Source organism: Schistocerca cancellata, chromosome 5 (assembly GCF_023864275.1).
Source record: "Schistocerca cancellata isolate TAMUIC-IGC-003103 chromosome 5, iqSchCanc2.1, whole genome shotgun sequence".
Lineage (NCBI taxonomy): Eukaryota > Metazoa > Arthropoda > Insecta > Orthoptera > Acrididae > Schistocerca > Schistocerca cancellata.
In genome coordinates, this window is record NC_064630.1 from 428,064,019 (window position 1) to 428,078,731 (window position 14,713).

The window sequence follows — 14,713 nt, forward strand, 5'->3', positions numbered from 1 at the left end:
TTGGCAGCAATTCATCCATTAAGTACTCAGGGACCTCAAATTCCTCTTTTGTTTTCTAGGGACGTTCTGGTTTTCTAAGAGTCCATTACTCAGCACTAGGTCCACCTGCACCTTCAGCATCTACAGGAACCAAGATAAATATGCGTTTGGAAAGATCAGTGTCAAATTCCTAGGCTTTGAATTTTCATCAGTGGGAATCACATACTTGTTGGAACGCAAGGATGCTGCCCGCATTGTATCTCTGCATACAAAAACACAAAGATCTGAAAAGGTTTCTGGGCATACATGACCATCACTGTTAGCGCCTACCCCATGCCACTGCATAGTTAGCACCACTGACTGCACTCTTAAAAGGAAAATATACGGCTGGAACAAGGAAGTGGAAAATGGAGTAATTGTTGGTTTTCAACAAAGTCAAGGACTAAGTAGCAGGTGCTATACTGCTTGCACATCCATGTCATAATGCGCCTATGGCATGCATGTTGGATGCCAGTCAGATGTCAATGGAGGCATCCTGCTGCAGTTTGTAGACAGCACGTGGCAATCATTAGTCATTTTTTCTTAGCTTCTCACCAATGTTGAGAAGAGTTTTAGCTCCAATAAGAGAGAGTTGCACGCCATGTATGCCGCCATCCAGCATTTTAGAGACACTTCAAGGGAACATTTCTAAGTTTATCACAGTCCTCTAATGGCACTCTTCACAAAAGGAACCTCCAACAGGTCTCCTAGACAATATAGACATGCAGATTTCATCTCACAGTTTAAGACAGATGTGGGTCACATTAGTGGAAGCAGAGATGTGATTGCAGACTTTCTGTCCAGATACTGTGCAAACATAAATGTTGTATAGTTAAGTAGCATTGGTAAGGGTACATCTTTATGCTGTGACAAATCTTGTAATGTGCTTTGCGTCCTTGTCTCCAAACAGTGTCAGTATTTCGTCTTCAATGCATTTCATAATTTATCTCATCCAGGAGTGTGCCATGGTGTGGTTACTTACAGAGAAAGTTATTTGGTCTGGGATATAGAAGGATTGGAAAAGATGAGTTCAACAGTGTTATTGTTGCTGGCAATGCAAATTAGGCAGACATGTGTCAGCGCCTAGAGGCACCATTATTATGCCTACAGTGTGATTCTCGCATATTCATGAGGACTTGGTAAGGCCATTACCATATTCAGAAAATTATTGTTACTTGCTCACGGTTGTAGATCGTTTCACAAGGTGGACTGAGACGTATCCCACTGCAGACATCACTCCAGTTACAAACGAATGAAGCTGGTTAATGTTTGGATTTTATGATTCGATCAATGCAAACGATTACCACCGATCGAGTAAGGCAATATGTAGTATCATTGTTTCAGGAGTTGCTTCGACTATGCAGTTACTCACACATTTGCACCACCAGATACCATTCCGCAAGTAGGAGGATGGTGGAACAGCTGCACAGGACCTTGAAGGTGACACTGATGTGCAGAGGTGAAAAGTGGACGGACACCTTGAACTTGGTGCTGCTGGGTTTTAGGACAGCTCTGAGAGAAGATATAGCATGCACAACGACCGAGTTGGTCTATGGGGAAAAATTTAAGCTGTCCGCTGAGCTTTGTACAGAGAAACCCACACAGGTTCCACTGGCGCCAGGTATTTCTGAGTTTGGGAAGCTATTGTGCGAGACTATATCTCCACTGCAGCTGACCATGCCTAAGTCTTTGCTCTTCATTCACAGGAATCTGTTCAGTTCTACCCGTGATTGGCTGCGAGATGATTCCATGAACACACCTTTAACGCCACCATACACTGGACCTTATGTGGCGATACAACAAAGACCACATCCTTTAAAACGTTTTTGAAAGAGCGTCAGAAGATGGTTTCAGTTGAGCACTTAAGGCCAGCTCATCTTCCAGAGGTGATGACCGACACGGATCCAACTGGGTACCAGTCTATATCTACCAGATGGGACCTCCAATCCATTGCCACTTCGCCCCAGGTAGAAAATCTGACAGACACAGACACTGAGCAGACAAATGGGCAGCAGTAGCTACCTCAATCATCTGCGTCAGGACATTCTCCGACAGTGACGAGGGCAGGATGGCGATCAAACGCAGTTCCATTCTGACCTAGTTATACTGAATTGTGTAAACTTGGAATGTATTAAAGGTTAACAAGTCTTTAGTAACAAGGCGTATATGCATTTAGTCTGGATCAGCGCAGTGTTCATCAAATGCTATACAGCAATTGTGATAAGAAGATTGTTTTTGATAATTCTTTAACAGAAAAGTAGGAGCAGTAGATCCTGTGACAAATAGAAAACAGGTGATAAAAAAGAACAAAAAATAGTTGCGGAATGCTTACTGTAAGGAGTTAGACAAAGTAAAGGAAATCAATCTGATTGATGCCAGACATGTATAAGCTACGTTTGACGTCTTGTGCTCTCTGAGCGATCAGTAAATATCAAGACTCAGCAAGAACATGGTTGAGAACGCTCTTGATGACGCAATACCAGAGGAAAATTGATGGAATTGCTTTTTTTACACAAGTATTTTGTCATATTGTATGAGGAGTGAAGAACGTCAATAGATATTGTACATTCATATCCATTCTGAAATAATTAAACCAGTTACAAAGTAAGACTTGCAACTCACAAAGTCAATTAAAAGTGAAAACTGTTGTCACTTAAGGATACACTGTCTTTACCACTATATCGTTCTTTCTAACTCTGATATAATATATACATATATTAAGACAAGTTGTGAACACAGACTACAGAAAACTTTATCCTTTACATATTTGTGTCCTGGACTACAATATTCTTTGCGATAGTGTAGCTGCTTGCAGCTTGAATTTCTGTGCTAAGCCGACAAATGGCAGGCCAGCAGTGGAACTGTGTTATGTGAGTGTATGAGATTTGTGGTGATTTAATGCATTTGCAGATATCTGCACACATAGCTACATCGTTGCCTGTGGACTCGCATTATGAAACGAATAAGTCTCAATTATTTGTAGGGTATTCGTTGTTGAAATTTCGATACTAAGACTTCAACAAAGTACTACATATGGGTGGCTCATAATTAGAGTACTACCACCTAATCTGCATGTGGGCAGAAATGATAAATGTAGTTCCAAATTATCACTCTGCAGAAATATCAATGCAAGTAGTTGGTTGAATAATAAGTAAAAACAATTCTATCACTGGAACTGGGATGTTACTGTGGCAAAGGTATGCCCCTTTCCAAATATCAACGCCCATCTTCACTGGTGCTGATGCATAACCTCACCAGTCTGCTTGGCAGTAAGTCGACCGTGTGTGGTCGCATGTGAAGAAGCATAATCTAGCTCGTCGGACTCAGATGTCGCAAAGTCCCATCCAATGTCTGAACTCCGAATCCTTGACATCTAGTGCCAGCGACCTTTCATCTTCCACAGCCACACCGTGCGTCTCTGCTCCTGACTGCTCTTTGCGCTATGCTGGCCACAACCGCCAATCGTCGAAAATGTCACTGTTTTCCTCCAAATATGGTTAACATATTTATTTTTTGTAAATATGTGATAATATTTATCAATAAAACACATTTTTATGATTTTGATAGAAGGAAAGATATTGAGTTTGTTAAAGAGATTTCTAGAGATGGAAGAGAGGGGCATTTGTTTCACTTCCTTAATTATTTGTTATTGAATGATAAATATCTTCTTGTGGGATATCCCCCAAAATGGAATGAAGTACACAATTATTAAGTGCACTAGTGCAATGCAGCCTAATTTTAGCGTTTCTATGTAACAGACTTTAAAATACGATATCAGTTACTTAGGCTGCTCACTCTGACAAATCATTTATTTTTATATATGTCCTACCAAAGAGTGTTATCTGTCCACACACCAAGGAATTTTTTGGTTATTTATTGGTGCATAGACACTTTCTATTTCCTGATATCTCCTGTCATTGATGATGCTTTTTTAATGAGCGAAAAGTAATATACACTGTTTTATCTTTATTTAACAGAAGTTTGTTTTTATGTAGTATGCATGGTTAGCTGGGTGGTAATGTGCCCACCTCCCATGCAAGCGGGCTCGGGTTCGATTCTCGGCTGTGTTCTCCTCATCATCATTTCATCCTCATCACCGGCGGGCAAGTCGCACACTGTGGAGTCGACTGAAATAAGACTTGCACTTGGTGGCCGAACTACCCTGGATGGGGTCTCCAGGCCAAGGATGCCATACATTCATTTCATTTCGTTTTATGTGATCAGTTTGCCAGATTGTAGTTTGCGTCAACAATTTTGGGGTTTCAGTCTATGAGGATAGACATCAGAATGCAATACAGTAATGTCATTAGCAAACATTACTGGAAGACCTTCTTCTGTAATGCAATAAACATCATTAATTAATAGTTTGTTACTATTAGTATTATTATTGTTATTCGTTCTCTAGCAAGAGCTTTCCTGTCTCTACTTGGTACTTGACATACGTGACCAACGAATCCGGAAGAACGAGATGTCGGACATTTCGCCACACAGAAGACTCACATTTACCTTGGCTCATAGGGAAAGCCCAATAACAAAAGTCGATAACAGGACGATGGTGACGAAGGTAGAAACCTGCAACAGTTTCTGTTGATTTAACGCCGTGAAGACAGGTAAATCCGTGTCTCAATACACTGCTCAACAGTCGAACATGTAATATGGACCTTGCCACTACTATTGATTGCTACGAATTTGTGACCATTACCGTGGTTTACCATTGGCTTGGACGCTGTTTATAGAGCTACAGCTATAAAGGGAAGATGATGTTTGATAATTTTGTTCTGCTGCTGTTTGAATGAGTTATGACAGTGGACAAATTAGGGTTTCTTCATGCTTTTATTTACACAATTTCTAAGCTTTCTGGCAAACACGATCCAGCACCTCATGGGAGCAGATATAGTGATCTACTTAACTTATATCAAACAACAACATTCAAAAAGAATTGCTGGGAAAATTCGGGGGAACCATCAATGATATGGATTGGATTTTTTTCAGTATTTAGGGTCCAAACAAGAAGGGAACACTACGAAAGCAATGAACAAGCTAGTGAACATGCGTTGTGGGTAGAGTCCTCTGCTGAGGAGTCTAAGGCGCTGCAGTCATGGACTGTGCAGCTGGTCCCGGCGGAGGTTCGAGTCCGGCATGGATGTGTGTGTTTGTCCTTAGGATAATTTAGGTTAAGTAGTGTGTAAGCTTAGGGACTGATGACCTTAGCAGTTAAGTCCCACAAGATTTCACACACATTTGAACATTTAGAGTCCTCTAGGTCAAAAACATATGATGGCACAGAATTGCACATTGCCAGCATTTGCAGTTATAAGTTGACAAGTTAGGGAGAAACCCTTAGTAGATTTGAGTATAACAAGTAGTTACTGTTTGTTGAGCAGTTGATGACGTGCTTGCAGTAGAAGACTGTAACTTAGTGACGATAGTTCAATCCCGCATCCGGCCATCCTGATTTAGGTTTTACGTGATTTCCCTAAATCACTCCAGCAAATGTTGGGATGGTTTCTTTTAAAGGGCACGGCCGACTTCCTTCTCCATCCTTGCCTAATCCGATGAGACCGATGACCTCGCTGTTTGGTCTCTTCCCCCAAACAATCCAATCCAATCCTGTAACTTACTGAGTCTTTGGAGAATCCCGAGACTGCAGTGAAATATAACAGAGCGTTAAGTGGGTTTTGAGTCTGAATAAATATGAACAGAAAGGTACAAGCTTGGAAATGGTTTCCGCTCAGCAGATATGGAGAGGGCCTGTGGGCAGTGACAAGATTAGCGATTACTGGCTTCCGCAGGACAACCACGATGGATCGCAGGTAGTTGGATCCTAAAGTACACAGCTGGTTAACGGCAAACATGGTACACACTTCAATAACATGAAATGAGGCTAAGAAGACTGGTACATTAAATGCAAGAGCATCAAATCAATCAACAGAGCGCAATATGCCGTATAAAAAATTACCAGCTGGCATCATAAACATATTTACAATTAAACTATTCATTCCACCAAAATGTTTACACCTACTGAATGACAAACAATTTTATGATACACAATAAACCGTGTGGCCAGTAACGACACTGCACAGTAACAGTCATCGAGACAAACGAATGTTACATTGTTGTTGTTAAATATACTATAATATTAAATTTGTATGTCTAAGAATATCGAACCAAATCGTTCTCCATAATTACACTGATAAAATTAAGCAATATATAGTTATTAGTGAACCGATATATTAATCTATGGTCAATGCTAATTATAATGTGAATGAGGGTGCACCAGAAACACAAACAGGTCGATGTTAATAAGGTATGTGTTTCAAAATGAAAAGAACTGGTGGAACCTGTCAATTACAATACATTTTTTAGTGACAGAATAATTAGTCTATCAAGGAAATTTCGGATAATCAAGTGCATGTTTCACTTGTGACATTCAATACAATTCCTAAGCTTTCTGGCAAACTCGATCCAGTACCTCATGGGAGAAGGCATACCGATCTACTTTACTTATATCAAGCAACAACATTCAAAAAGAATCGTTGGGAAGTTTCGGGGGAACCATCAATGACATGGATTGGACAGTCCATTTGCATATACACTAATAGAAAAAAAGTAAATGCACCCTTTTTAGAGGTTTTCAGTTCACTCAAGATTTATTGTTGCAACAGTGCATAATGAGTAAATGAAAGGAATCCATTTATAGGTCAACAGCACATACAGTCCTGAGGTACCAGGTATCTTTCCATGTTGAAACATCCATATTAACATGTGGTATAGCATGAACGGGCAACAATTCAGGCTCTGATTCTGATATCCAGATGAACATACAGATGCCAAATACTATACTGGGATATGTTATGCCATGCCTGCTAGACCTGTTCACGTATTTCTGTAAGAGTTGTTGACTGACAAGTCACCCAAGTCACTTCTCGTCTCATCATATCCCATATGTGCTCGATTGAAGACAAATCTGGAGATTGTGCTGGACAGGGAAATTATTGCAGGTCTTTCGGAGCACGTTGAGTTTCACAGACAGTGTCTGGGATGGCATTATCCTGTTGGAACAACACATCACCTTTCTGTTGATAGAACAGCAAAAGAGTGGGTCTAAGAACATGTTGTACGTACCAATTGCTGATTAGCGTCCCCTTCAGAAAATGCCCTCTCCCCTCTCCCTCTAGCGTTTGAGATAGGACGTCAAAAATTTAAAAGAAAAACGAGTTTTCAAAATATGTCCATTTTGTAGCGCACATGTTTCTCAAGAATTTGATATATAAAAAATATATGTTTGAGCAAATGTAAGACATGTTGTTTGGTCTTAAGTGTGCCAAAGTGCAGTGACAAGCCTGTTCACACAGCACTCTTCTAAAGCACATCACTGTATTCAGCTCTGTGGAATTGAAAGGTGGACATTTTGTAATGGAAGTCATCAAACCTACATTCAGTTCAGTGGAAATTAAAATGTCCTGTGGTTCCTTTCCTGCTCTCAGTCGGCCGATTTGACATCCTACCCCCCATGAAAAAACTCACAGTTAATACTGGGTGGGATTATTCGAAATCGAGAGAATAAGAAATCTTCAGAAAATTTGCACCTTTTAGTGCCCGTTAGATAGCAACTTTCTCTTTTGTGTGACATAAAATTAAATATAGGAAACATAAAAGCAGTAAAGACAAGAAACAACCAAGACAGTACACATGTCTTCAGTCCTTAGGTCCTAGCATTTTTTTCTTTCTACTCTTGCTACAGCTTTAAACGGCGCACTTTCCTTTCTGCACAGGAACTTTTTACCTTGTCAACGTTCGTCAAACGTTTTGCTGCATGAAAAGTACAAATGTCGCTGGGTAATACTGAAAAAGTTGTTAATAAGAGTAGTATTCAAGACTGGAGTGGTTTCTTGACTTTATTACGTCTATTTGATCACGGTCTCTTAGCTAAAACGAAACAGGCCTTTCTAATATCGTAGCAAGTGTAACACACGCCAAATAAGCTAGACTGATTGGTGGAAATGGTCATTTTTATCTAACGCATTTACATAAATAACAGGACGGAATATAATTCACGAAGTATCAATATCGAATGCTTATTAGGCCTACTAAAAGCAAAAAGTTTAATGTTAGGAACTACACTCCTGGAAATGGAAAAAAGAACACATTGACACCGGTGTGTCAGACCCACTATACTTTCTCCGGACACTGCGAGAGGGCTGTACAAGCAATGATCACACGCACGGCACAGCGGACACACCAGGAACCGCGGTGTTGGCCGTCGAATGGCGCTAGCTGCGCAGCATTTGTGCACCGCCGCCGTCAGTGTCAGCCAGTTTGCCGTGGCATACGGAGCTCCATCGCAGTCTTTAACACTGGTAGCATGCCGCGACAGCGTGGACGTGAACCGTATGTGCAGTTGACGGACTTTGAGCGAGGGCGTATAGTGGGCATGCGGGAGGCCGGGTGGACGTACCGCCGAATTGCTCAACACGTGGGGCGTGAGGTCTCCACAGTACATCGATGTTGTCGCCAGTGGTCGGCGGAAGGTCCACGTGCCCGTCGACCTGGGACCGGACCGCAGCGACGCACGGATGCACGCCAAGACCTTAGGATACTACGCAGTGCCGTAGGGGACCGCACCGCCACTTCCCAGCAAATTAGGGACACTGTTGCTCCTGCGGTATCGGCGAGGACCATTCGCAACCGTCTCCATGAAGCTGGGCTACGGTCCCGCACACCGTTAGGCCGTCTTCCGCTCGCGCCCCAACATCGTGCAGCCCGCCTCCAGTGGTGTCGCGACAGGCGTGAATGGAGGGACGAATGGAGACGTGTCGTCTTCAGCGATGAGAGTCGCTTCTGCCTTGGTGCCAATGATGGTCGTATGCGTGTTTGGCGCCGTGCAGGTGAGCGCCACAATCAGGACTGCATACGACCGAGGCACACAGGGCCAACACCTGGCATCATGGTGTGGGAAGCGATCTCCTACACTGGCCGTACACCACTGGTGATCGTCGAGGGGACACTGAATAGTGCACGGTACATCCAAAACGTCATCGAACCCATCGTTCTACCATTCCTAGACCGGCAAGGGAACTTGCTGTTCCAACAGGACAATGCACGTCCGCATGTATCCCGTGCCACCCAACGTGCTCTAGAAGGTGTAAGTCAACTACCCTGGCCAGCAAGATCTCCGGATCTGTCCCCCATTGAGCATGTTTGGGACTGGATGAAGCGTCGTCTCATGCGGTCTGCACGTCCAGCACGAACGCTGGTCCAACTGAGGCACCAGGTGGAAATGGCATGGCAAGCCGTTCCACAGGACTACATCCAGCATCTCTACGATCGTCTCCATGGGAGAATAGCAGCCTGCATTGCTGCGAAAGGTGGATATACACTGTACTAGTGCCGACATTGTGCATGCTCTGTTGCCTGTGTCTATGTGCCTGTGGTTCTGTCAGTGTGATCATGTGATGTATCTGACCCCAGGAATGTGTCAATAAAGTTTCCCCTTCCTGGGACAATGAATTCACGGTGTTCTTATTTCAATTTCCAGGAGTGTAGTTTTACATATCATTCATATGCTCCTGTTTCTCAAGCATGAGATCGAAAACTAATAATACGAAATTTTTATAGAGGTTTGGAATCGTCATTTTCTTCCAAATAATTTGTGTGATTCTTCTCCTTCCTCATTCTAATTAACAATCTTGTCATCAATAATTCCATTGTCAAAACTTATTCTCCAGTTAACTTCACTAACTCTGCCAAAATCACCGGTTTAGTTATCCCGCATTTATTCTCTGTTTCGGCGTTTTACATGTTCGTACAACGCGTTTTCCGCGCTATTCCGAGAATTGAATTAAGCGGTTGCCTACCAGGGACTGTACAACTGGCCCTTAGTAGTGTAGGCAACTGACGAAGTGTCTGTCAAAATTCATTTTCTTGGATACACCGAGAAGATAATATATAATCCTTCTTACCTGTTATGCCTGTCAGTCGTTTATTCCACACTGGTAATCTGAATCTATGGATTTCTTTAGAATTATAACAACGTTTGTCATTCGCACACCCAGTCAACCACATATTTAAACACACAACGAGTAGCATTCACCCATTCGGGTTTAGTTAGCTCGAATAGCACCCTCCTCTTTTGTCTGCGGGAAGTTTTTTATTTCCAAATGCGACAGGGGTTGCTCTTACAGAGACAGCACGTACACTACGCATGCATTCAAAAATCAACTTACGGTTTGTTCAGAAATCAACTTACAATGTGTTAAAAAATGTTCAAAAACCAACAGGGATGTGTTTCAAAATCATAAGAACAATCGACAGACAAATGCGCGCTGGATGCTAGGTGCTTTGTGAAAGGTTTTTTTCTTCAAGAATATGAATGTGGCGTACCCTGAAATTGCTGCCTGGGGCACATACCCCAGTTTGCCACCCTTTCCCTCTCGTAGATCCGGGCCTGCCGTTGTCTAATTCAACAGAGGAGTAACGTCACACAGTTTAGTTTTTTTTAGAGAACATTATTTACAGTTTCCTCTCTTCTCTTCTGGATCCTCAAGTGATTTGACTACTGCGTGACATTCACTAATTATTTAACTAAATTTCTTTTTGTTTTCATCCGTACTAACACACTCTTGCAGCCATGTCGTAGTCATGAAATTTTATTTGTATGTACCACAAGACTGCACTAGGAACAGATGATTTTGTGGTGTAAAGTGTTTGAAATTTTACTGTTTCGTGACGTTTCGAGGAAGGTTGATTTACAGTTACTTTTATTCCATTACAATAAGTTCCCGCTGCAAACTTCCAAGGCAAGTGTTCTATTCGTTTCTGTTTTGGGGAAATTGTAATTGTGATGGAAAATTCTGTATTTCAGTATTTGCCATATCGCATGCTGCATGAACGGAAGGTAGTATTAGTAGCTTTGCTATCCCTGCGCTGAAATCATAGAACATTGGCGTTCCACCTGACAAGGGAACCTCCCCATCGCACCCCCCCCCCCTCAGATTTAGTTATAAGTTGGCACAGTGGATAGGCCTTGAAAAACTGAACACAGATCAATCGAGAAAACAAGAGGAAGTTGTGTGGAACTATGAAAAAAATAAGCAAAATATACAAACTGAGTAGTCCATGCACAAGATAGGCAACATCAAGGTGGGTATGAACCCAAGAGCACCTAGCCCTCCCATAAATGCTGGGCTGTGGATGTCTTGGGAAATAGTCCATCTGTACTACCCTGACTCAATCAAATGATTAACTAATTAACTAAATAGGTACCCTCTGTGTGGGACAGTTTTTCCTTGCTTCCTATTGGTGGATACTGGGACCAGCATAATTGGTGGGAAATTCTGGGACTAACCAGGATTTTATCTTTCAACCGCCTGGTTTCAAAACCCCATTCTTTTTCCTTCTGGATTTTCCTTGCATCCTGTTGGTTGAATAATGGCACAGCTAGGTTGTTTGACAGAAACTCCTATTGGAGTTAGCTGAAAATGGTAATGGGAATTTCAGATTTCAGCTGAGTTGCACTATGTTCTTAAACAATTTACTGGAGACAGCACAGGGATTGCACTGGGAGTGTGCTCGCAACACCACTGCCAAAAACAATAAACTGGTTAATCGAAATTTGATGTTACATCTAGAAGTGGTGCTGTATAAAATAATTGAAATATAAAATTAGGAAATAGGAAATTACGTCACTGAAGTTTTGTTTTTTCTGTCTACTTACAGGTCTGTTAACTGTATTTTATAAAGCGCTATAGAATTCCATGGCCGTTCTTTCTGCTACACCAGAAAGAAGACGTAGGGGAAAGGATCTGCTGTGTGATAGGATAATAAGAACAACAAGTCCACTTTTTATTTAAATAAAAAACGTTCCACCTTTCTGCTTCAAGACAGAGTCCATTGGGACATCTTGATTAACACTTAATGCCATACACAACAACCATTACCACATGGACATGGAACTTTGTAAACACATTCATTAAACCACAGTCCCTTCCATAGTAGCTGCCTCAGTTAGATATCGGAACTCGCATGTTGGCCATGTTGACAGCTGCACGCTCATCTCCCTGCATCCACAGACTTGCTGTTCCAGACAGTCAGAGGCCAGAAAGAGTGCTTCCATGACCGTCCAGCTGTCAACTGATCAATTTATATGGGGAGGATAATCGACCAGTGCAATCACTCACTATATTGCACCTTCTCAAATTTCGAAAAAAAAGGAAAAAGAACGGAGTGTACTCACAACACATACTGCTATTCACCCACCCAGAGGGCGACACAGAAAGGTCAGTTGCACCCCTGTACACCACCTGATTGGTTCAGGAAGCTCAGCAGCATCTTATGCCTTAATCTGGAAATTTCCATTTGTTCTGGCCACTGGCTAAGGTCCACGTCCAATGGACAGTGACCAGTTTGTGTCCAAAGCGCTTGGCTAGTTTATTCATGTTCAGAAGTGGAGGCCAACGCCCGTTTCCAGCCTGTCAGCGACACGCTGCGAAGACAGACTCGGCGCACATGCCCTGCGGACTTTCTCAAACGATTTTACAGAAACCGTTCGGTAAAAATTCCATTTTTGCGTTACTTACGGCTTTATATGCCAGCTGCATGATGATGTGCACATCATGGTCACTAATTGTTATAGTTATTGTGATATTTACACTGAAATTGTGTCTGCGCAACATGTTAGTGAAGTGACATTGTGTAAACACCGCTGAGCTTTGGCAAAAGAATCAAATTTTAACATGCCAACTAGAGAAATGTGTAGGTCTTACTACTGTATAAATTCTCTGAAAGTTAAAAATAGTTAACGAGCCAAGATAAAATAAATCACTGTTTTGTTGCATTTTCAGCAGAATTCTATTCAGATACTAACCAAAGCAGGGGTGACATATCTTTTTAAACGGTCACCTTTCAAGCGTGGGTGTGTAGGTGCTCCACCTAATGTATACAAAAAAATGAGCATAGGCTTCAGTTTAGTACGGCACTTCCCCACCAGCACTTGGCATTTCAACAACAGCGTCTGACTGTAACACCTATCACCACCGCTCTTCCCGCGCATACCCTGTGTACTGTGCTTCTACCAGGCCATGCTGTTCTGCATGCACTTTATGTCTGCCATATGCCCAGACACCAAGTGGAGTCTTAGTAAACCAGCCACATATTTACCAGTTTAATTACATTAAATATGACGATTGCAGCACCAACCTGGTGACACTCAACAATAAGCGGAGTATCGGAAATACCTCTAACTGACGACTGTGGGTCTGGAAATATCAATTTCCCATGTAACTCTATATCCTCCTTATGACTGGATCTAATTTTCCACGTAAAATCTTTGATCAATGCACTGAAATCACAATGTTCCACATTAAATCTAAACTGCTCTTATGACCACACCCAGTCCCACCCACATTATTTTCTTTGCATATGTTGGAACACTGACTACAGTAACATTACACTCCAAGGCATTCACATTTCTAATATTTAGGTCTTCCAGCCACGTAGATTCGAGAACAGACTGCAGGTATTTGCAGTCAGGGCGAACAGAAGGTGCTGCAGCCTGCCCAGACTCTCTCAAACAAGTGTTGTAAAGCACAGGTGTTTGGCACTATGCGATAATCAACAGTGCACCTGCAAACGAAGAGGCTGGGGAGATATCACCAACATGAGGTGGTGTATTGTAATAAACATTGCAGTTGAAAGTGCGACAAAGAACATGTGATTATCTGCTTAGGGGACCCAATGAGAGGACGTTCTGCATGTCCATGCTCCTACAACCATATTGTCTGCCCTGTTTGTACCCTATAGCATATTCAGTTGAACCCTTGCATTGGTGTATTGTCCAGATGTTTACAAAATGAATCGATCCCTTTATGGTCGGATATACTCGTCAGTGTGTTGAAATCACAATTTCCCACATCAAATCGACCCTCCCATTACAGATAGAGGTATGTAATTTTTTACAGGAAAGGAAGTCTTATCACTTCCCACACACGTCTGTTGGTATGTCGGAATGCTATACATAGTCACATTTCGGTCTGTGAGCGTACAAGCTGTGGCAGGAGATTAGAGCGGCAGTTTTCCGCCGCAGAGCATGTCGCTGACGGTTGCTGCGTGGCTGTGGCGTCGGCTAGCGTTTATGTGGTCTTGGAAAAACCCGAGTGGACACTTGGCAAGGGCGCATATGGCCGTGTTTGCATGCTTGGAGATATTTATATGCCAAAGAAAAAGTGATAAAAGCACTCTTAGACAGAAAAATATGTAAAAGTAAAGTGTCTAGACGCGCCACAAAAATATAAAATAATTTAAAAGTTATTGTCGTCTTAAAAACTGTAAATTTATGAACGTTCAAAAGTTAAGATCTTGGCAATGCTTTGGCCGATTGATATAAACAAAGTGTTTACGGATGCGGCTAGTAGAGCTCCATCGAGCAATCATACCCGATTTAGCTGAATATGTACCAGTTTTGCATGAGAGATCGGAATATGGGGTTCAACTGAGAGAAACTGTGTTTTCAGTAATAAATAAAGAGACGAAACTAGCGGCAGCATTCTCAAGTTTAAAGAGATAGATGAGTAATTAAGTATGTATTTTTATTTGTTTATTTGTATTTAGTATTAAAAATTTGGGAAAAGAAAATCACCTCAAGAACATATTTGCGAAAAAACGGTGGCAGATACAAAATATTGTACTTTAAATTGTT